Here is a 22,502-nt window from a genome sequence, read left to right on the forward strand (position 1 = left end):
TACGTAGGACATGTGACGTCACGGGGGCAGAGGCGTGTGTTGTGCACTGTGATGTGTCTCTCGTCTCATCAAACGTGTGTTCCGTAATCCTGGAATACAGTACATGTTTACTGAAGTAGTTTCCTGCTTTTGACCTCACCACCGTTTGTCGATAAACAATCATATCAGGAGCAGCTACATAAAGAAAACGTAAATAAGAAAAGTGAAATGTTGTATAAATTTTCTTGATATGTTTTACATAAATAACTAGACGGTGTTATGTTAATAAGTATGAAAATATTAAGATAATCACGAGATAATACCATACTGTACTGCCTCACACTCACACGACACATCAAGACTGTCTCGCTGTGACAGTGGGACACACACTCTCTCTCTCTCTCTATCTCTCTCATAGTTAAGAAAGTTATCCTGTTGGTACTGTAGGCACGTAGATACAGTGACGGAGGAAGGGAAGTTTATGGAATACATTGTGGTGGTGTTAACCACGACGGTGTGGTGGTTGTACAGCGCTGAGCCCCCCCCCTTGGTTCATACCAAATTTAAGAGATAATTTTTTTCACTGATAAGCGATGTGAATTAGCACCAGCGGCATGACCACTTCCCACCGGCTAGACGTGAAAACCCAGCTACTCTAGTTGACAATATACCGACCAAACAATGCGGTATTCCCATCATATACTGTGACTTTATCTGATCGACTCTAGGCCTCGCGCCGACACACTGGTAGTTTTGTAGATTATTTTGAGTAGCCAGTAAACCTCGCAAAGGCAAATTTTAGTGTTTGGTATGAGCACTGCCCACCCAGGTGTAAATGGGTACCTATCATTACTAAGTTGGGGAATTGGAGGAGGTCGAGTGCAGTGCCGGCGATGGTGCTTTTTTTACTTTAGGTTAGTTTAGGTTATGTTAGGTTTGGTTAGGTTAGGTTAGGTTAGGTTAGTTGGGTTACCTTGAATCAGCGCAAACGTCATGACATTTTGAAGGAAGTTCTCACTGATGATAAGTGTATATAAGCATGATTGTTCTGTTGAGATAATAAGATGACGTTCATCTTCGGCTGTTATTTCAAGGTCATCGTTCAATTTTATTATGCGGTGATAATAAAAAGACCCAAATAAAATAATTTATCAATATATTATTTGTCCCTAATGACCATAATAAATCTACATGTACTAAAAAATTACCAAACTGCGTCTATAGCCGGTGATCTACCTCCCTGAGTAGACTGTTTTATTGTCCAGTCATTTATATTATTCACTAACTGGCTTCTACAAATCACTCTAGACTAAAACTTTAAAACGCTATTTCAATTAAAAGTTCCACCAAAAGAGTAAATAGACTAAGTTAGCGAAAATATAAAATTTGCCACAATTACTGGGAAGTCCAAGCTGAAGGAGAGGCTTTTGTTGTGTTATTTATGAACATTGAATACAAAATATTTTCCGGGAACAAGAGTGATCGGGAGCCGACCTGTGTGGCAAGAGCAAATGACCTCAGAGGCATTTTTAAGAGGAACATTACTGTCTTCCTAATTCCAACAACAATGAGCTTGAGCATCTACCCAGACATTTACTAACTTGGGAGATGATGAACGACCTGTCAACTGTGTATCTGTGGAGAGCAGGAAAAATCAGTATCTCAATATATTATTTAAGCCCACCAATGGAAAAAGTATACAATAATATTTTTTTCCTTTTTTATGGGGGGCGAAATTGTGCAAGCGAAAAAAAAAACCAACTCTGAACTTAGATTAACATTAAGTATTCCTACCGTAGATTTTTATCAACTTTATTAACTATCTTACAGTGTCTCGTTTTATGTAATGAAATGAGTCTGAAAAAAGTATAATCTGGTCCCCTAACGAATACATGGCATAACGTTCTTGTCCGCCATTGAGTAACCTGGTGAGTGTGATTTTCTTCGCCTCTGACTGTTGCCGCTGGTATCTTGGGGTAATATTGCCGAAGACTAATACAAACTTCCTTCACTCGCTTATACTGAATAAATAAATAGGCCCGAAAATAAATTAATTACGACTTGAACAGATACCATAAACTTCACAAAATTCCGGTGTAATAATGTTGAGAATATGCGTATAACGTCAATTAAAAACGTCAATTAAATTCGTCGGTTTGAATTTACGACTGGTATTTGTTGTTCATGAGAAAAACGTTTCTTTAGTGACCAAATTATTATGGTATTTGGATGGTAATATTCCAAAGGTGAAGTTATGAAGTTATTTATGTACTGGAGAAAATACATCCTAGTAAACGATAATACAGGGATTTATTCAGAAGAGAGAGAGAGAGAGAGTGGTGGTTTTTCTGTTCACCGCCCAAGATTGAAAATATAATTATAAAGTGCATGAACCAATTAAAACGTAATTGTAAGTTAATTTGTAACCTGAGAAGAAATGATAAAACATAATAACCCCGACACTTCTACATGGATTGAAACTTCACCTTCGCAAAAAACAAACATTATTTGATGGATAGATAAGATATAGAAATACCATACAATTATCAGTTGCTTTCCTAATGTGATGATAAATGAAAAAAAAAAGAGTTATGTTGCGTACGAATATATTATTTTGACATTACAGTACTTATAAGGTTCCAGTGGCCGAATTTTTATTGTAAAATTTACTAGTTAAAGTACATCGCCTGAATTCACGCGAGTTGAAATCAGTTGTGACGTATTGTTACTGCAGTAAGTCAATGTTTGTGGAGCTAAACATAGTTATTAAACATATCAGGATTCTTATCCACGATAAAGTAAAAGTATGATGAAATTCCCCACTAACTTACTATCAGCTCAGTGATAGTACTTGCTGGTGTCCCTCTAAAAACACTTCAGATCAGACGCGTCACATTTGCGTCGATACAAACTCTTTCAACACTTCTATCAGCTGACAGGTACGGCAAGTCCGGCGGCATCAGCGACAGAGGTTAAGTTCCCTCGAGTGTTCGATTGTGTGTTGCAGTCGTTTTTTTTTTTTCGTTTGGGGTGACGCAGCAACAGTGCCCTTGAGCCGTCATCCCAAGTCCTCCTCACCAGAGTGACTTGTGTGCGATTTCTCTCTCTCGCCTCCGTCTTCTCAAGTTGGCTGCTTGGATAATACAGATCTCGGGGTGATATAAAAGACCGGGGTGAGCTAGATATCGGCCGTGTTAGGTCTCTGGTCAGCTGTCATGGCGCCGATGGCAAACACGCAGTAATGTACTGTACATAGAATATGGTATCACATGACCTTGTTTATTATGAAAACAAGCCCGGACGCTGACCCGACCCTGATACCATCGTCACAGATAATGTGATAACCTTCACCATGGCTGCTCGAAACACCTGATGGTGATAACGGGTGAGGGGATTTACCACAATAAGAGGTGAGCGCTCGTGGCAGCTCGCTGGGGTCGCTCTCACCTCCCATGGGACCACCAGCATCCTGTACCGCCTGGGGAAATTTACCTACTCGGTCTTCTGTGTATCAGTCAAGTTACATTCAATTTACTGTTTGATCTCTCGTTTATTAACTTATCTGTTCCTGTCTATCTCATCATTTCTATCTTATCTTTTTTTTCTAAATGATACGCCGAGTCACGGGATAGAGTAAAAAACTGAGATTTAATTTACCTGCAAGTGGTCCAGTGGCTGGTGATCCTCGTCAAATGAGTTACTCGCCCTGTCCACATATGTCTCACTCTGAAAAAAAATATAGAATCAATCACACTACTTCCTGTTATGACGAAGGTGCTATCGGAGCTTAGCACTCATTATTTCTACAGTAGGTCGCCTCACTCCCTTAGCAGGTTATTAGTCCACTATCGGCAAGCGTACCTAACAGTGTACTAAAATTAATCAATCCATGATGAGTGTGTAAGGGCTGGTGTACCAGGAAGAAACCCAATTTGATTTTATAATATTACATAATTAGATAACCAGGAGTAATTCCCAACTTATGGTGGCTCTTTACGGACCCAAATCTGTGTAGGATTGTCAGTCACAATAAAGTGGCACTACGCTTACTACTGTATATTTTCTTTAACACTCTTATTCAATAGTTTTATATTATGAAACACATAAACACATGAATAGAAGAATTATGGAAAGAAACTGAACCATGTAAACAAGACTAAACATTTGACGACTCGCCCAGAGTAACTCTACCCGAGATATGAAAATATAATTGGAATAAAATGAAGTTAGTGAGTACAGTGTTCCCACAAACTCCTGTACGAAATAATATTCCCGGAGGTGTCACTCATCGGGCGCTTTTACACACAGTACATACGTAATAATCAAACAGCCCACAATAGAGGTACTGTACAGTATATCACAAATAAAGAACTCTCGGTGTGTGAAGACATTGTACTGTGCTGACATACGAGTCCCTGCTCTGGCTAAGTAATTTGATGGTTTAAATCCAGATAAGAAAAAAATCAGCTAGCGTCTTTGCAGGCAGAGAAAAGCGCTGGCTGCAGTTGTGTCATGCCTCGCAGGTACCCATGATGCACCGTGTCGCTCAAATCTCAAGTTTAGGTGCAGCGTAATCACATAGGGACAGCAGATCCAGTACTACTTCGTGATCCTCCTAGAGAACCGCAATCTGGTGGCTCCTGTCCTGCGGTAGACGACGTGTTGCTCGTGACCTCACTCGTTTACCTCTGTCCCGATTTCATACTACACTATACTGTACTCTCGCCTGTGTGTCTCGTGTGATTCGAAATATTGAAATGAAGTTACAAAATAAAACAGAATTTTAAGGATGTACTGTATATAATAAAACAATATTCACCAAAAACAACTTCTAAGACAACAAAAACTAATTTCTCTTAACTAAGGTAACTTAAGATAACATTTTATGGGTTAGATCTACACCTAATATTTCCAAGCAAATTAAACTGTTAACTTTTCGTGATCATAATCTGATCTCATTAAGATTTATTTCTAGCGACAATAGTAAGCCGTAGTCAGCATGACGTCACTTCTTCATCATCAGAGTGTAGTAAGATTTATCTAACTGATTAATGATAACCATAAGGCGTTTAGGGAAGGTAATTCTCTTAGGACCCGGATCAGGCTGTCAACTTAAATCATCTCCCTCTCAGATGAAGTAACGAATTCAAGTTCAGATCCTATAAAACACGTTCAGGCTAAACTGAAAATGAATATAGCCTCTCCGCCCAAAGTTACTACCAAAATATTAACACTTTTACTGCCAAGTGGGTCATGTGGATGAGGCAGCGTGTGTACTCCCGTCTGGTGCAACACTGGTGAGCGAGCGACTCGTCTTCACTGGGTTGGCAACTTGGCACTACAAGTCCTTTCTATTATTAAAGCCTACATGGAACCTCTTGCATTCCTCAGGGATAAATATTTATATCCTTCTTGTATGGATGAGAGGACTGCAACTAGCATATCATTTAAAAATATGGTTTGGAGGGTGGCGTGGCCTCCTGGCCTCCATGAGGCAGATCGCCCTCTCGAGTGATGCTGTAAGGACCAGCCCTCTGCTCGCAGTGGTGAACACCGACTCACAATCCTGGCCGAGATATTTTGTGCTGGAACAATTTACGCAGTCCTATTGTCCCTTGGAACACCATACTGGTTAGCATTGACCCGCACTTGTAAGTACAGCCTACGGTAAGTGATGACATACCCCTCAGTACTGAAATATTGTGGACTAATTATGCCTACTCGTTTCTGCCTTATCTGGAGAAATAAGACAATGCAGAATGAAGTGTAACTAAGATTAATAGAGTTATGAACTTTGTATCATGTCACTATGCTTAATAATCAATTGTAATTAAGATGATAATGTGTGAGACGAACTAATTATGTATCAGATGGTAAGTGAGATAGTAGTGACTAGTAACGATGTTAGTAAGCAAATAGACAAAATAAAGCCTAAAAAGTCACCTGGTCCCGATGAGATATTTGCCAGAGTATTAAAGGAATGTAAGGAAGAGCTTAGTATGCCCTTAGCAAAGTTGTTTAACATACCCTTAAAAACAGGTGTAGTACCAGAATCCTGGAGGATAGCGAATGTAATACCGATTTTCAAGAAGGGGGATAGATCACTATCCTCTAACTACCGCCCAATCAGTCTAACATCAATAGTAGGCAAATTACTGGAAGCAATCATTTCAAACTCTATTCGAAATCACCTGGAGAAGCACCGATTGATCAATGATTCCCAGCATGGCTTCACAAGCGGACGTTCTTGCCTAACTAATCTATTAACATTCTTTTCATCAGTTTTCGAATCGGTGGACGAGGGGCACAATTATGATGTGGTATATCTCGACTTTAGCAAAGCCTTCGACAGAGTCCCCCACGAAAGACTAATTAGAAAGGTAGAAGCTCGTGGCATCAAAGGTGACATCCTTAAATGGATTAGGGCGTGGTTACAGGACAGGAAACAGCGAGTGAGCATTAACGGCACTAAGTCCCATTGGACCAACGTCACAAGTGGAGTTCCCCAAGGCTCAGTACTTGGACCATTATTATTTATTATATACACAAACGACATAGATATCGGCATAGACAGCAACATAAGTAAATTTGCTGATGACACTAAAATAGGACGTGTTATCAAATCTGACGAGGACTCGGCAAAACTACAGGAAGATCTAAACAAATTTTTCGAATGGTCTGAAAAATGGCAGATGAAATTCAACGTCGACAAATGTAAAGTGCTCAGTATAGAAGATGTAAACAGGGAAACCAGATACCAGATGAACAACGATGCCATAGAGAAATCCGACTGCGAGAGAGATTTAGGAGTAATGATAAGTAGGAACCTTAAGCCAAGTAAACAATGTGTTTTTGCTCGTAACAAGGCTAATAAAGTACTTGGGTTCATACAAAGGAGTGTTAGTTACAAGACTAGCGAGGTCATCCTAAAACTCTATCTTGCTCTTGTGAGACCACACCTGGGTTACGCAGTTCAGTTCTGGTCACCGTATTACAGATAGAATCCTTGGAAAGAATTCAGAGGAGAATGACAAGACTAATCCCGGGCATTAGGAACCTTGAGTATAGAGACAGGTTAAAGCATCTTAATTTGCACTCCTTGAGAGACGTAGAGAGCGAGGGGCGACCTGATAGAGGTGTATAAGTGGAAGGCAGGGCTAAACAAAGGGACATTACAAAGGTACTCAAATTATCCAACCAGGAGCGAACTCGTAACAATGGTTTTAAATTAGACAAATTTAGATTTAGGCGTGAAATAGGTAAACACTGGTTTGGAAACAGAGTAGTGGATGAATGGAACAAGTTACCAAATATCATCATTAACTCGAATACGCTGAATTGCTTCAAACATAGGTTGGATGCTCATATGAGCAATAGGGGTTGGGTGTAAACGGGACTGCCCAGTATGGGCCAATAGGCCCGCTGCAGTTTCCTCCATTCTTATGTTCTTATGTTCATGTAATACTAATGAACGCCTTGTTCTCTGCAGGTTTTGACCACATCAATAAATATTGAATGCGTCAAAAGGCGGGTTTCAATCATTTCCCTTCGACTTGCCCGTCACCTGAACGCACTTAACTAAGGTGTTTACACTTACCAAAGTCACGATTGCAACCAGAGAATTGTAGTTGTCTTAATTTTCAAATGTTGATGACTAGTGAATTTACTGACCAAGAACAATCTTTTAATGACCTTAGTTCTTTTAAACGCATCAGTATAGTACATCATAACATCAACACGAGTCATACTTACCATTAGCAGGTGTCAAGAAGGAGCGACCAGATATAAATCTCTGTTGACACTCCTTAATAAGATTTTTCCGTGGTAAATGTTGCATCAAGACATTATGTAGTACGAGCGTTTAATGGCGATCTTTCCTTTTAGATTCAGGGATCACAAGTGTTAGTTTCCTGTCATTAGAAATCTTTTCCTTCCTCCGTAATCCTCTCGAATAAGGAAGTTGATTACACAATTATATTAATACTTTGAGCTGTACACTCATGGACACGGGTTTTATTAACCTAGAGTTTAGGCAAATTAACTTCAATTCACTCTTCTGAGAACTCCGTATGTGTAATGCATAACTAAACTGTCTACCTTCACAGCAATGTCATATCTCTGCATCCGCTATTGTAAACACAGAGGAAAATAACTACCGTATCTCGGCTTTGTTCTGGTCTGATTCCTCGTAACTGCCATCTTCGAGCCTCAGATGTGTCTTTAACTCTAATTTCTGACCTCATATTATTTGATCTTAAGTTTAATTAAATAACTGAATGGTGATGCTAAGCTACCTAACTATAACTAGAGCTCTGACCCCAGGGAGCGAGGAAGGGGCTGATGCATGGCGGTGGCTCTGGTCGGGTTTTTACAACGGTGTAACTTGGTAGGGTGACAAGGGGCGTCAGGAGTATCACATTATACTTTGTATATGAACCAGTACCCGCAGATGCTTATGGCGTTAAGTGATTCACAGGGGATTTTATTACTGCGCTACTCTGGTGAGAAGGCCAGACCAGACGTGTGGCCAAAAGTACCAACCAGAACCATAGAGCTGTTGCCAACCAAAGAGAGCACTGAAGGATTAAGTGACACACACACACACACACACACACACACACACACACACACACACACACACACACACACACAGAGCAATTTGGCAACATGAAAACTTCCTCCACCACTCACTGTCTTGTCAGCTTTCTCGATTACATATACCGCCATCTCGAGAAACGAAAAACGTCTGTAGCTGTCGCCTTCATTGATTTCACTAAAGCATTCGATCTAGTCGACCACAATATAATCATAAAGCTATTGACCTCGGGCTTCGGAGAAGTCTTATACCATGGCTTACAGACTTCCTCAGTGACCGACGCCAAGCTGTACGCTTCCGAGGGGCTGTCTCCACCTTTCAGTCACTCACCTGTGGCGTCCCCCAAGGCACCAAGATGGGACCACTCTGCTTCCTTATGCTCATCAATGATGCCCTAAGAGAAACCCCCGCTCGCTGGAAATATGTCGACGACTCTTTCAATAAACCGTTAATTATTATTATTATTATTATTATTATTATTACACACATCTTTGACCACCGAAGGGTCAAGACGTACCTGGCGCTCCTCTCGGAGAAGCCAGGTCAACTGTTAAGTTGGCCCATACCAACCCCCTCCCCTGAACCCTCCTCCCCACCGGAATATCAACAAGTTCTCGCCAGAAGTTACAATTTCATTTAGGAAAGGAACGGAACCAGTGTTAAACAGAGGTGAACAGTGGTGAACAGTGCTTAAGTCAGTGAGAACAACTCAACAGTAACAGTCGTACCCAAGTTAACTTTCACACAGTGAGGTCCCAGGTACCCAGTGATAACGGCCCCCGCGAGACCCAACAACAACCACCGATGTGTTAATCCGTCTACGATAGGAAGGCCTGGGACCAAACCTCACTCATATAACACCATCTGTGAGGGAATTACTACACCACATGTCCCTCATAACACCATATGTGAGGGAATTACTACACCACGCCAAGTCCCTCATCACACCATCTGTGAGGGAATTACTACACCACGTGAGGTCCCTCATAACACCATCTGTGAGGGAATTACTACACCACGTCAGGCCCCTCATAACACCATCTGTGAGGGAGTCACTACACCACGTGAGGCCCCTCATAACACCATCTGTGAGGTAATTTCTACACCACGTGAGGTCCCTCATAACACCATCTGTGAGGTAATTACTACACCACGTGAGGTCCCTCATAACACCATCTGTGAGGGAATTACTACACCCCGTGAGGCCCCTCATAACACCATCAGCGAGGGAATTACTACACCACGCCAGGTCCCTCATAACAACATCTGAGGGAACTACTACACCACGTGAGTTCCTCCTAACACCATCTGGGAGGGAGTTACTACACTACGAGTTTGTTGTTCAACACCTACATTAATCTGTATGTTCACTGTATGTTCCTTTACCTTTCTCTAATGAAGGCTTTTGTTAAACCACCAATGTATGTGATAAGTCATTTATGTCCAATGTATATTTTCAGCCTTCGGGCTGCAGAACTTTTTCAATAAACCGTTAATTATTATTAATTATTATTACACACACACACACACACAAGGATGTTTTGACGGGTGCGGTTTCAGGGTCATTTTACAGACGCTGGCGTTCATGACAAACACATCACCTTATATTTCTTCTCATATTTCTAACTGTGTACACATGTTACACGATTCTAATTGAGTATATAAATAGAATTCTCTTATGGGATGCACTTAAGTGGTAATGAGGGCAGTACGTAATTAGATACAATAATTATAATGGATAGAGAACAATTTACTGAACATTACAGAATAATTCACTATACTTTTTGACGTATCGACGATTAAGATCAGTTATCCAGACATTAAAATATTACATGGAATATCTGATAGGGAGAGGAAATGATTTAATTCATGATTTCACCTGTGGTATTTTTTTTTTCTTTAAGGTAGTGCATTAGCGAAAGGCATATAACCTGTTTGTGATACAGGGAACCCTTTAAAGGCCTTTTTTTTTGAAGGGTGATGTGTCGCCACCCTTGTCCATTTCCTTAATCACTACCACCATTATCAACAACAACACAAACACCACAACCACCACTTCTACTACCACCACCACCATTACTACTACCACCAGCCTTAGATATAAATAACTCAGCTGTAAATATAACGAATCCGACACAATGTTACTATACGTTATATACTGTGTTAATTACTTCACCTGGCGTGTTACGTGAGGAATAAAACAATTGCTATCGAGTTATCGGTCCATTTGAAGATTAGGCACCCAAGTTTATTTCGCCTGAAGATTAACCACCATAAAGCTACCTAAGGTTAGGTTAGATTAGGTTACGTTAAGGATAGTTAGATTAAGTTAAGTTAGGTTAAGTAAAGGTAGATTTGGTTAGGTTAGATTAAGTTAGCGTTAGGGTGGTTAGTCTTCTGATGGTCCACTTTGTCTTGGGGTCACTACATCTGGAGTCGTCATCTTCTACTGTATATCATCGATCCACGTCCCAAGGGCTCCTGTTGGCTCCCTACACACAGTACTCTACAGCGTCTTAATCAACGGTGTTGTAAGATAGCGCGGGTTATGTATACCGGTCGTAACTTGATCTATATATATCCTGAACACCCATAGTCAGGAGCAGAGAGAGAGAGAGAGAGAGAGAGAGAGAGAGAGAGAGAGAGAGAAAATGAGGCCAGTAAAGGAGTGGTGAGGAGAGAGGAAGAATGAGAGAGAAAATGAGACAGGAGTGAGAGAAGAATGGGAGAGAAAATGAAGCAAGGGAGGAGGAGTGAGGAGAGAGAGGAATGAAGAAGAGATAAAGGATAACTAGTGATGAGGTTAAACACGATGGAAATGTAATTAAGCAAACTCTCACGATTTTTGTTTTCTCAATATAAAACAGCAGCTAAATGAAGGGGGGAGTGTACCTGATCCCCCTTGACTTTAAATAACTGACAGACAGACAACAGCTGCTATTAAAACAACCCGTGATTTTTGTCGGTGCTTTATGTTCACCACAGACTGCCCGGGGCTTATGTACACGCGTAACGGGGGTAACCTGCAACAATAAACAGAGATGAGCTTTGAATCTCTGCAGAGGTTACCAACACAGAGATGAGCTTGTGCAACCCCAGTCACATATGCACACTCATCCACTCCAGGCGTCTGAAAGCTCTCTTGGTGGACGTGTATTTGATCTTCATGGCATTTTTTTTTTCATACACGCTGTTTTCTGTGTATGAGGAGCAGTTTTATTAGTGGCCTTCTTATTCCTGTGCAAGGTAAAACGCAGAAGCACTACAGAGCCCAAATGGGAATCATGTGGAGTTAATGATTGCCTTTTTCGACTTTTTTTAATTTTCTAACAGCAGAATCTCTCTTGTCCAGTCCAGGTCAACCACCTTACCCCCACCGCCACGCCATACTGTACACACCCCCCCCCCCACTCCCCCTTGTGCTTCCTTGACCAAACTTAATTGTTTCAGTTGTGAGAATTCCTCTTGTGTTTTCGTAACTACTTATAATCATATACAACAATACACAATATTATAGATGGTGGAAACTTGTTTTAAGCCAGTGACCATTACCATCTGTAGTTAAACACCTCATCAACAACACATTGAAACATGACAATGCTAACAATATGCACGCTATCTGGCGGATACATTCACAAAGGAATGACTTTTTCCTTGTCCGTGGATTGATTTATCAGTTAAATGCTTTACATAGTACCTTCATGATGGAGGATAGATATGCTGATGGTGTAAGCTTGTGTGAGTTAATGTGTGTTTTGTCGTAATTTAAAGATTACAATATTTTCTTCTGGTTTTCACAGCCTTCTACTGACACCACTTGCTTAATATTACGTTAGGGAAGTTAAATAATTTCACACTGAAAGACAAATGAGGAGAGGACGAGGGAGTAGCAGTCCTAGTTGGAAAAAATGAAAGATTGAATACAAAGTTTAAAATCGAGAATAATAATAAAAAATGTGAATAAAACTGAACGACTGCGGAGAAAATCTGATGATGTGGATGGTACATAGAGCGAGATGGAAGCAAATTTATTAAGAATGAAATAATTAGAAAGTTTTGTATTATGAGAAACTTTAGTATAGAATGGGTTGGGATTTTCTTGAAAACTTTCATAAAAAGCAAAATTTTAAACTGGAAGGATAACGAATTCCGGGAAGTGTCCTAACGTGGATCGGAAACTTTCTTCGTGACCGCAAGCAGTGTGTGGTGATTAATGGATTAATGACACGAAATCGCCATTAATACCCGTGACAAGCGGGGTACCACGTGAGTTCCTCCTAATACCATCTGGGAGGGAGTTACTACACTACGAGTTTGCTGTTCAACACCGACATTAATCTGTATGTTCACTGTATGTTCCTTTACCTTTCTCTAATGAAGGCTTTTGTTAAACCACCAATGTAAGTAATAAGTCATTTATGTCCAATGTATATTTTAAGCCTTCGGGCTGCAGAACTTTTTCAATAAACCGTTAATTATTATTATTATTAGTAGTAGTAGTAGTACGTTGGCAAGTTTCAATTACGGGCTGGACAGATATTTAGGTGAAAGAGGGTAGGAGATACTGCACATAGAAGCTGCCTCGCATGGACCAATAAGCTTTACTAAATACTTATAGTCATTTATTCTCACGTTCTTATGTCATATTGTCAGGGAAGAAATATACTATAACGTTACTAAAAATAGAATAAATAAAGTCAGTAAAAAGATTGTCAAGTTACAAGTTATGTCTGGCGTTTGTTTACAATGAGTTGAGGTTTCTTCAATATATTTCACGGACGACATCAATACTGTACCACGGGAAACCAGCGAGACAAAAGGTTCGTTAAACTACTGCTGACTCAGGGGTGTGAAAGAACTCAACAAGGTAAATATACGGCCAAGTGTTGTTGACGTGTCCGGAAGTGGTGTACTTTTATCAGAATGTAATGCTTGACTCACTGTCGTCGAGAAACATAATGTTCCTTCCCTCTGTATAACTGCCGAATGGTTCGACAATTAGATGACGCCCCCCACACATCTGGGGAGGTCACAGGTCAGGGACCTGCCATATGTTTTATCGTCTAGGGCCGAGACGATAGTAAACAACAACACTTTCTCATTACTTGTATCACCCTCCCATAATTGTAATAACAGTAAGCGAAGGCGGCGATAACACTGTGCAATATGTAAAAGGGTTTTGAGAATTACTTTGTGACTTGTGTTCAGCTGGCGACAACACTAAAAACTAAAGGAAAGATGAACAGCAGATGAATCACGCCATGATCACCAATTATTGTTATATGACGTTTGTTTCCTTCGTCCCTGGATATGGGCTCCCAACACCCTATAGACCGAGGCACCATCATCTCAACGAGTGAGCCATGAGTTACAGTCTATTCAGGGGAGGAAAAGTTGGCAAGAAGCGTGATGTCGGACGACCAGAGCAGATAAGGTAATGTTGGTAAACATCTCCACACCGCCTCCACCAACACGTGAAAGTCGCGGTGTACTCATTAATATAATCTGATTCTCATACTTGTAAGGACACACACACACACACACACACACACACACACACACACACACACACACACACACACACACACACACACACACACACACACACACACACACACACACACACACACACACACACACACACACACACACACACACACACACACACACACACACACACACACACACACACACACACACACACACACACACACACACACACACACACACACACACACACACACACACACACACACACACACACACACACACACACCTATATTCAGCATACACAAACATATAGAATCCTTGGAAAGAATTCAGAGGAGAATGACAAGACTAATCCCGGGCATTAGGAACCTTGAGTATAGAAACAGGTTAAAGCATCTTAATTTGCACTCCCTTGAGAGACGTAGAGCGAGGGGCGACCTGATAGAGGTGTATAAGTGGAAGGCAGGGCTAAACAAAGGGGACATTACAAAGGTACTCAAACTATCCAACCAGGAGCGAACTCGTAACAATGGTTTTAAATTAGACAAATTTAGATTTAGGCGTGAAATAGGTAAACACTGGTTTGGAAACAGAGTAGTGGATGAATGGAACAAGTTACCAAATATCATCATTAACTCGAATACGCTGAATAGCTTCAAACGTAGGTTGGATGCTTATATGAGCAATAGGGGTTGGGTGTAAACGGGACTGCCCAGTATGGGCCAATAGGCCCGCTGCAGTTTCCTCCATTCTTATGTTCTTATACAAACACGCATTGGCAAACACCACTAGCGTTGTTACTAAGAAGAGGGAGACAGTCAAAATATAGACTTCAGATTCAGACCTGCTTCCACACAAGCGTAGGGACTAGTTTACTGGACACCTTGCATCCGGTACAAGCGGGTCCATGACAAAATCCCCGCGGACAAAAACCCCACCGGACATAAACCCCACCGGACATAAACCCCACAGGACATAAACCCCACCCTACCGGACAAAAACCCCACTGGAAAAAAACCACAACGGACAAAATTCCCCCATAGTAAAAAATAAAACTTAGTAACGACAACAAAGGAGCTAATTATATACTGTATCCATTAGGCAGCCTCATGTGATGCCTGGGTGGGAGGGAGAGAGAGGGACACGTGACAGACACGTGATCAGACACTGAACTTCTGCAGCTGCTAGATACATACTGAATAAAATCGTATTTTTTTAATGGGGTGAAACTCCAGAAAGCATCCTTTGTTTCTGATGCTGTAACAATATTGTTATTATAAGTATTGTTATTTTTTTTTTTACAATTTACATATACTGTATACCTAAATATTACATATTAACATATTTGTAAGTGAAATATTTGGATGACTTTTCTTTTAAAATACAGTACACTTGATCATCCATTTATTATAATATATCCTGCCTTTAATAAAGGCTATAGTCTCCTTAATATTATAATTTTCTTTCCTACTTAGCCACATACAGTAAATATAATCTGACATTAGCATGATCATTGTATTCTTATCCTTATTATCACTACAGTTAATATTAAACATTAAGAAATGCAGAAATAATTTGCTATTGACATTGCAGACTATATTCAGGAGATTTTTAAACTATTTAATTATCTCTGTTATGGAAACAGAAGTAAAATACATGTACTGTATTGGATATTCTACCTCACCACATCTTACACAACTATCATCTTGTTTTATGTTTAACATTTTTAGTCTCTGATTTGTTGGTAGAGTTTCAAGAATATACCTATATATTAATATTATTATTATTATTATTATTATTATTATTATTATTGGTGGTGGTGGTGATATCATTACTTTTGATACTATTATAAAGTTATAATCACTACTTGTGTTTTATTTTCTCGCTATAAATACAACTACCTTTACTACTACTACTACTGTTGTCATCGTTATACCATTCTTATTCTTGATATTTTACAACTAGTCCCTATTTCAGTACCGCTGTTGATGGCACTACTACTATTACTAAAGCTATGAACACCGTCACTTACACTATAGTGAGTCGTGCAGAAACCCAAGCATTGTCGTAAAAGACGTCATGTACTTTATATAACACCTGTCTAATAATACCGTTGTAATAACCGTGCAATAGCGCCTAGTAGGATCCTTGTGCTATACTACTATATTATTTCTAACGTCTTATTGGACATCCTTATGTATATTAAAGTAGAATAGTATATTTAATTACATTCCAGTGTAAGACATTTATATTGATAGCTGTGTAAAAAAAAGTGTAAACAATATGTACAATAACTGTGAAAGTGAGAGGTGAACGATGCTGTGATGGGAATAATAACGAGTTTGTAAACTGTAAAGACACACACTGAATTTCCATATTGATAAAAAAAAGGTAAAGGAATCGAATTCACTTAACAAAGGAACCTCCCTCAGTATCAAACAGATTCCGAGGACACAACGTAGCTAATAATACCTCTCGTGGTTGAGGTACCGGCGTCACCAAAACACTTACAGTCCGCTAAAAATGTAAAGAGGCTATTGACCATTGCGTCGTATACTTCCTTGTCTACACACCGACTACACTGCAGGGGTTGGAAGGGTGTGTATCTACTTTGTGTTGACAATAAAAAAAAATTATCTGAGGGAAAATTGGGAAGACCTGTGGAGTGAAGGTGGAGGAAAGGAACTAAGCTATTGGCACACAAGAAAACAAGTGTTGGCACCTACCGCCCATCACCACACAACTTGGCGACTGCTGGGAACGAGACGGGGGATGGGAAGGAGGGGGAGAGCAGTAACGACGAGAGTGCAAATTAGTGACACACATACACACACAACACAAAACACACACACACAATGTGTTTTGTTTTAAATTTGTGTGTGTGTGTGTGTGTGTTAGAGGAGGGGGTAGTGAAAGCTGTGTTATCAGAGAAAGCTTCTTCCTCTCCAGATAACAACCCAGTGTTCTCTTCCCTTCCCTTACGCCCATTGTTTTACAATTACACCCAACCCCTTCCCTCACATCCACCCTCCCCCTCCCTCACAATCACTCTCCTCCTCCCTCACATCCACTCTCCCCCTCCCTTACGCCCACTCCCCCCCTCCCTCACGCCCACTCCCCTCTCCCTTACTCCCCCTCCCTTACGCCCACTCTCCCCCTCCCTCACGCCCACTCTCCCCTTCCCTCACACCCACTTTCACTCTCTGACAAACACAAGTGTGATGCTAACTTAATGACTATGTGCACGTATATGGTTGTCTGTACGAGGACAGTATGCACACATTGAAGTGCATCACTAACATGCAGACACGCATTCAGAAGTTGATGATGAAGGATGCCAATTGAGCTATTAGTCGCATGTTTATGGTGCGCACTAGAGCGAGGCTGCCGCGAGTATAACCTCATTTACAAATAGAGATCACAGCTTCCAGAAACTTCTCAAAAGTTATATTTTCTCAGATCTAAACTGATGCTCTGAGACACTGATTTATAGACCTGTGTGATAGTCATGAGGGGAGAGCCAGGAAGCAGTGATATACGTGAATGGTCAGGGAATATAAAGGTGAGTGACTGGGGGATGGACAAACTACTAGGGTGTGTAAAGTGCAATTGGTTTATCCATAGATGCAGGAACTAGGATTAGACTGATTTTTTTTCTTCAGAGAGAGAGACATAGCGTAACGACAGTCGCCATCTTGGAACTGGAAACAAAGGTCTCGTACAATAAACTCCAGTATCGACCACAGATTGATTCTTGCTTTGGAGTCCCGGTAATAATGCTTCCTTGTGCTTACAGCTGCTCGAATCACTCAAGTGTTTCTCCATGTGAACAGAAATTATGCAGTTGAACCGAGTTTACTGTTAATACAACGGGAGGGAGCTAAGTTGGCTCTCATATTGGCTGTTAATCTAGTCGTTGTGTTCGACATTATACATTGTAGTAAACGAGTTCATTCATGACCACTTGTCTACGTTCCCCAGTTCAAAGTATTAGACAATCAAACCAAGATGACCTTTGTCATCTTATATAGAATGTGCTAATGTTTACAGAAATAGCCATGAAAGTGATACATACTTTTGCTAATTATTATATGGTTGGTGATGAGAATGCGAGGCGTGTTGTCAACTTGGGTGCTAGACCGTGATGTCATGATGCCAGCTGCGAGCGGGAAGTGGTGCCACAACAGGATTCCCTCCACCCGGCAAACTGACCCACTGTATACTTATTTACCCCGAAATGATGTGTCAACTGCTGGTAATAACACCTTCCTGACTTCTCCTATATTTCCGTTCACAAAACTTACAACGATACTTCAGAAGGTCATTTTCTAAATGAATTTTTACTAAGGTTTTTCCTGTGCTGTTGTGGAATGTTGTTGAGTGAGCGTCTCGTGTTGACAGTGACGGCGGAGGCCAAACTGTGCTATGTGGGTGATGTTACGAGAGGAGGAGACTGGCGGTGGCCATTTGACCTTAACACTGCCTGCCTTCTAAATCATTTGATGAGTCGAGGATGTGATGATGTCCTCAAATGCACCAAGAGGATGAGAAGACAGACATTATCACTGGCCAAGTGCTATGGCCAGTGATGTTTGTTCATGGAACTATCTTAATTAGACTATAAAGGTACTATTAACCCGTGATTATACTGGTGAAACTTAATTTCAAACATCTGACAATTAAGTAAGTATTCGCAAATTACTGCTTACTATTGATCACAAGAAAACACAGTCACACTAACTTGCATTATTCTAATACGGCGATACTGTATAGCGGTAACCCGGGTGTCTCTCACGGAATGTCCTGGGTTCAATTCCAGGCCCGGGACAGATGTGAGAAGTGTGTTATCCAATGTAACTTGACCAAACATCGGGAATTTTCTCCGGTTACTGCAACTTTACTAACGCTGTACAATAATGGTCATCACAAAAAGTAACTAAAAACAGACCAGCTAGTAAGCTGATAAGTGAAATAAAAATGAACAAAAAATATATACAAATAATACTATCGAATCAGGTAAGGCATATTTTTTGCTATATATACTGTATGTGTTTGTATTGCTGAATGTTCGTCCGTGTTTTTCAATACTTTGAATACATTTCCTGATAAGCTTTTCCTCACAGCTAATCTTAACACTACTTCTTGATGTTACTATGGTGAGTTGTTGGTCAGCACATCCGTGTTTTGAATTGGGATTTAACCACTGTGCATTCTATGGGTAATGAGGTGTAGAACGACACCGAGGGTGGTGGCTGGGTAGGCAGTTTACCTTGGAGTGACCTTGTTATGTCTGTGTGAGAGAAACTGTACTTATAAAGAATGGGAAATCGACATCACTGTGAATGAGTACGTGTTGGCAACTTTCGGGTAGGTAAATGTTGTGAAGAGCTTTAATGGTCACAGTCTAAGTATCAGTGTTATAGGTGAAGCTGGTGATCAGAAGTAATAATTTAAGAGTCTCAATGCAGTAGGTATCACCCTAGTGAGGAACTTTTCATTTTGTATCGTAAATATCAAAGTTTTTGGTGTTGTCAGCGTATTACACTCTGATTACCTTTGTGGTGTGTGGTGGCAATAACAATTGCTTCATATATACAGTCTTTTATTCTTGTATCGTCAGTTAAGGTCACATATGTTAGTAATACACCACAGAACAATGAAAGTGACTATCACATACCAGGTACTTGCCAACAGTGTGCTAGAGAAATGACCGACCGACCACTTGGAGAGCCGACTCGTTGCCTTGAACTTGACTCTTGATCTAATTTTCATAACTGGTCGAGATTATTGGGCTATTTAGACAGTTATATCCTCAAGGGAATAGGACAGAGCAAGTAAGAATGAGAGGAAATGGTTCTTACGTGTTTTCTGTGCCAACTGCCTCCCTGTCTGCCCCACTGTCTTGCTGCCTCACTGACTCGTAAACGTTCAAACACTACGGTAACTCCGCCTCCTCAAATGGTAAGGACGGTGGTGAGGAGGGGAAGTGGGGGGTGGGGGGTGAGGAGGGGAACTGGGGGGTAGGTAATAGTAACAGGATCCAGGAACGGATTTGGTGGGTTGGAAATATTTGTGAACAGAAGGACATAGGATCTGATTTAAGTTACCCATTACCTCCAGGGTTGAATCTGACACAAGATACGGATCCCATGGCATAAGAGGCACGAACTGTGGTGAATCTCATGATGACTGATGAGCACAACCTTACTCGAACAGCGTTAGGAGGCATTGCTGGATATACGTGAGTAACAAAACGGTATTTCAGAGCGGTTTAGCAGGAATATGTTATGAGTTTTTCTGTAAGCAATGCCCAGGTGATTGCCGAGGTTGTATGAAAGTTATGCCCTTACCTCATGGATTATTTTCAAAACCTTATGAAATATTTATTATTCATTGAAAAGTTACAACAGTCGTATTCACAAGGCAGCCCCCCCTCCCCCCGGATCTCGCACTACTGGGGTGTTGTTGAACATGGTTAGGCGAGCTGGTGCCTACATCCGCCTCTGTTGACACTGTAGGATGGGTACATAAAACCAAGGTCGCCCATCTCCATGTACTTGCTGTCTGTGCGTGCCTCTGTCTCTGTAATTGTTTTTGTGTCTGAGTCAACTTAATTACTCCTTCTCACACTATCATTTCGGTGCAACTATTTCATGTAGGTATTATTTATAAACAAGACTCTGTACCTTGACATTACACGGTGTTTATAGTTGTTATAAGACCAAAGAACATATTGTCATCGCAAGTAGAGATAAACGACCACCGCCACATGGATATCTACAGTAGTAAACGTTTGATAGGTGTCAGAAATGACCCGAAAATGATAAAACGCTAGAATTACTTGGGCTAGAAACTCACGCAATACGCTTCAGCATTGGACCTGTCATACTAGACTTCTACACACTGACGGTCCACATCACTGCCGGAATTTAATATGAATACTGTACGGTCACGTTGATACTGAGGAAGATAAGATTAGACATGAATTTTGTATGATACTTGAAGATGACAGTAGTGACTGACCTTTACCATGTAGACCGACATCCCAGGAAGTGACATGACCCACACCCTAGGAAGTGACGTCATAGACCTATACCCCGGGAACTGACTCCATAGACCCACACCCCTGAAAGTGACCTCACTGTATAACTAATGCTGGTGTTTTCGGCAACTATCAACAGGCGAGATGAAGAGTCTAACAGTAATGGTAACCTCCTTTGCTCTTTGTTTCGTCGTGGAAGTAGAGAACGTTTGAAGAAGATGCTTCCGGTGTCGCCAGTTGTCCGTAGGCTCCGGATACGTTTCAGTGACTACTACTCGATGTGGTGTCGCCGCCTATAAGCATAATTAAACACTCATAATGTCACCACGGCCCAACCACTTAAAAGATAGCTTATTTAAGACCAATCAGAAGATCAATTACAAACGACTTCTTTTTCCGTATCCAAATAAGATTAAAGTTTTGTAGACGCAACTATTGTGACGTTAAAGCAAGATACGTTGTAACAATAAGGTTGAAAGTAAGACTGTAGCCATTGTGATAGTTGTTTTCGTTTTATTAGTCTAATCAATATCATGAAATCATTTATGGTTTTTCAGGCAACATCGTGTAAACAAGACAGATAACATGCTGCTTCCTGCGTCTGAATGACTGTTGGCAGCTCGAGGGGTGGGTGTTGTGAGGCTGCTTCTCTCCTACTAAACATACAACCCTTCCTTCACCACGTGTTTTCACCCAACTATGACCAGTCCCTCCTTAAAATGTTTCCCGCATCTAAATAAAAATTAAAATAAAATAAAATAAAATCTGAAATCACATCATCAGAGGTTTTCAGTTTCGTCACCTTAAGTCAAAACCTGGACAGAGTTTCTTAACAGTGTCACCTGGGCTGTAAGGGTTGATTTGTTATTTACGAACCTTGCTAAACCCTAACATGTCTGATGAACTATAAAATAAAGCTCGGCGTGAAAGTGTGGACATTAAGATATTTACCTTATTAAGTCTAATTTTGCATCTCTCATTGAAGGCAGTTTAGGTTTGGTTGGGTTAGGTTAAGTTAGATCAGGTGTGGCTAGGTTTGGTTGGGTTAGGTTAAATTAGGTACCAGATCGTAGACTATGGACTCTCAAAGATTTGGTCTGGGTAAGTTTATCTTGTTACGGTAGTCTCATTGTTATATGAATGTGATTTTGGCGTCGTATTTTTATTGTAACTAACGTGTGCAAGTTAGAAATGCCAGCCGGGGAAGAGGAGGATAGGGGAGAGGGTGAGAGGGGACGGGTAAGGGGACGAGAGGTGGACGAAGAGGGAGAGGGCAGGAAAGGGAAGGAGAGGGCAGAAGAGGAAGAGGACAGGAGAGGGGGCAGGGAGAGGAGAGGCAGGGAGAGGGCAGGAGAGGGAGGGACGGGACAGGAGAGGGAGGGACAGGAGAGGGAG

General features: G+C 40.9%; 1 protein-coding gene across 4 annotated transcripts in view; it reads right to left on the reverse strand.

Moving 5' to 3' along the window:
* The window catches only part of LOC121870996 (major facilitator superfamily domain-containing protein 12-like), an 82,615-nt gene that overhangs the window by 56,797 nt on the left and 3,316 nt on the right, over nt 1–22,502 (reverse strand). For 2 of the 4 annotated variants that reach the window (XM_042373015.1, XM_042373013.1), the window contains exons 1-2: nt 19,743–19,885; nt 3,637–3,705 (exon numbers count right to left, since the gene is read on the reverse strand). The gene's annotated coding sequence lies outside the window, so the exon portion shown is untranslated. Of the gene's footprint in view, nt 1–3,636; nt 3,706–19,742; nt 19,886–22,502 lie in introns of those variants that run through there. The other 2 variants (XM_042373014.1, XM_042373011.1) reach the window with 1 other exon arrangement.

This window comes from Homarus americanus, unplaced genomic scaffold, assembly GCF_018991925.1.
Source record: "Homarus americanus isolate GMGI-L3 unplaced genomic scaffold, GMGI_Hamer_2.0 scaffold52512, whole genome shotgun sequence".
NCBI classification, from domain to species: domain Eukaryota; kingdom Metazoa; phylum Arthropoda; class Malacostraca; order Decapoda; family Nephropidae; genus Homarus; species Homarus americanus.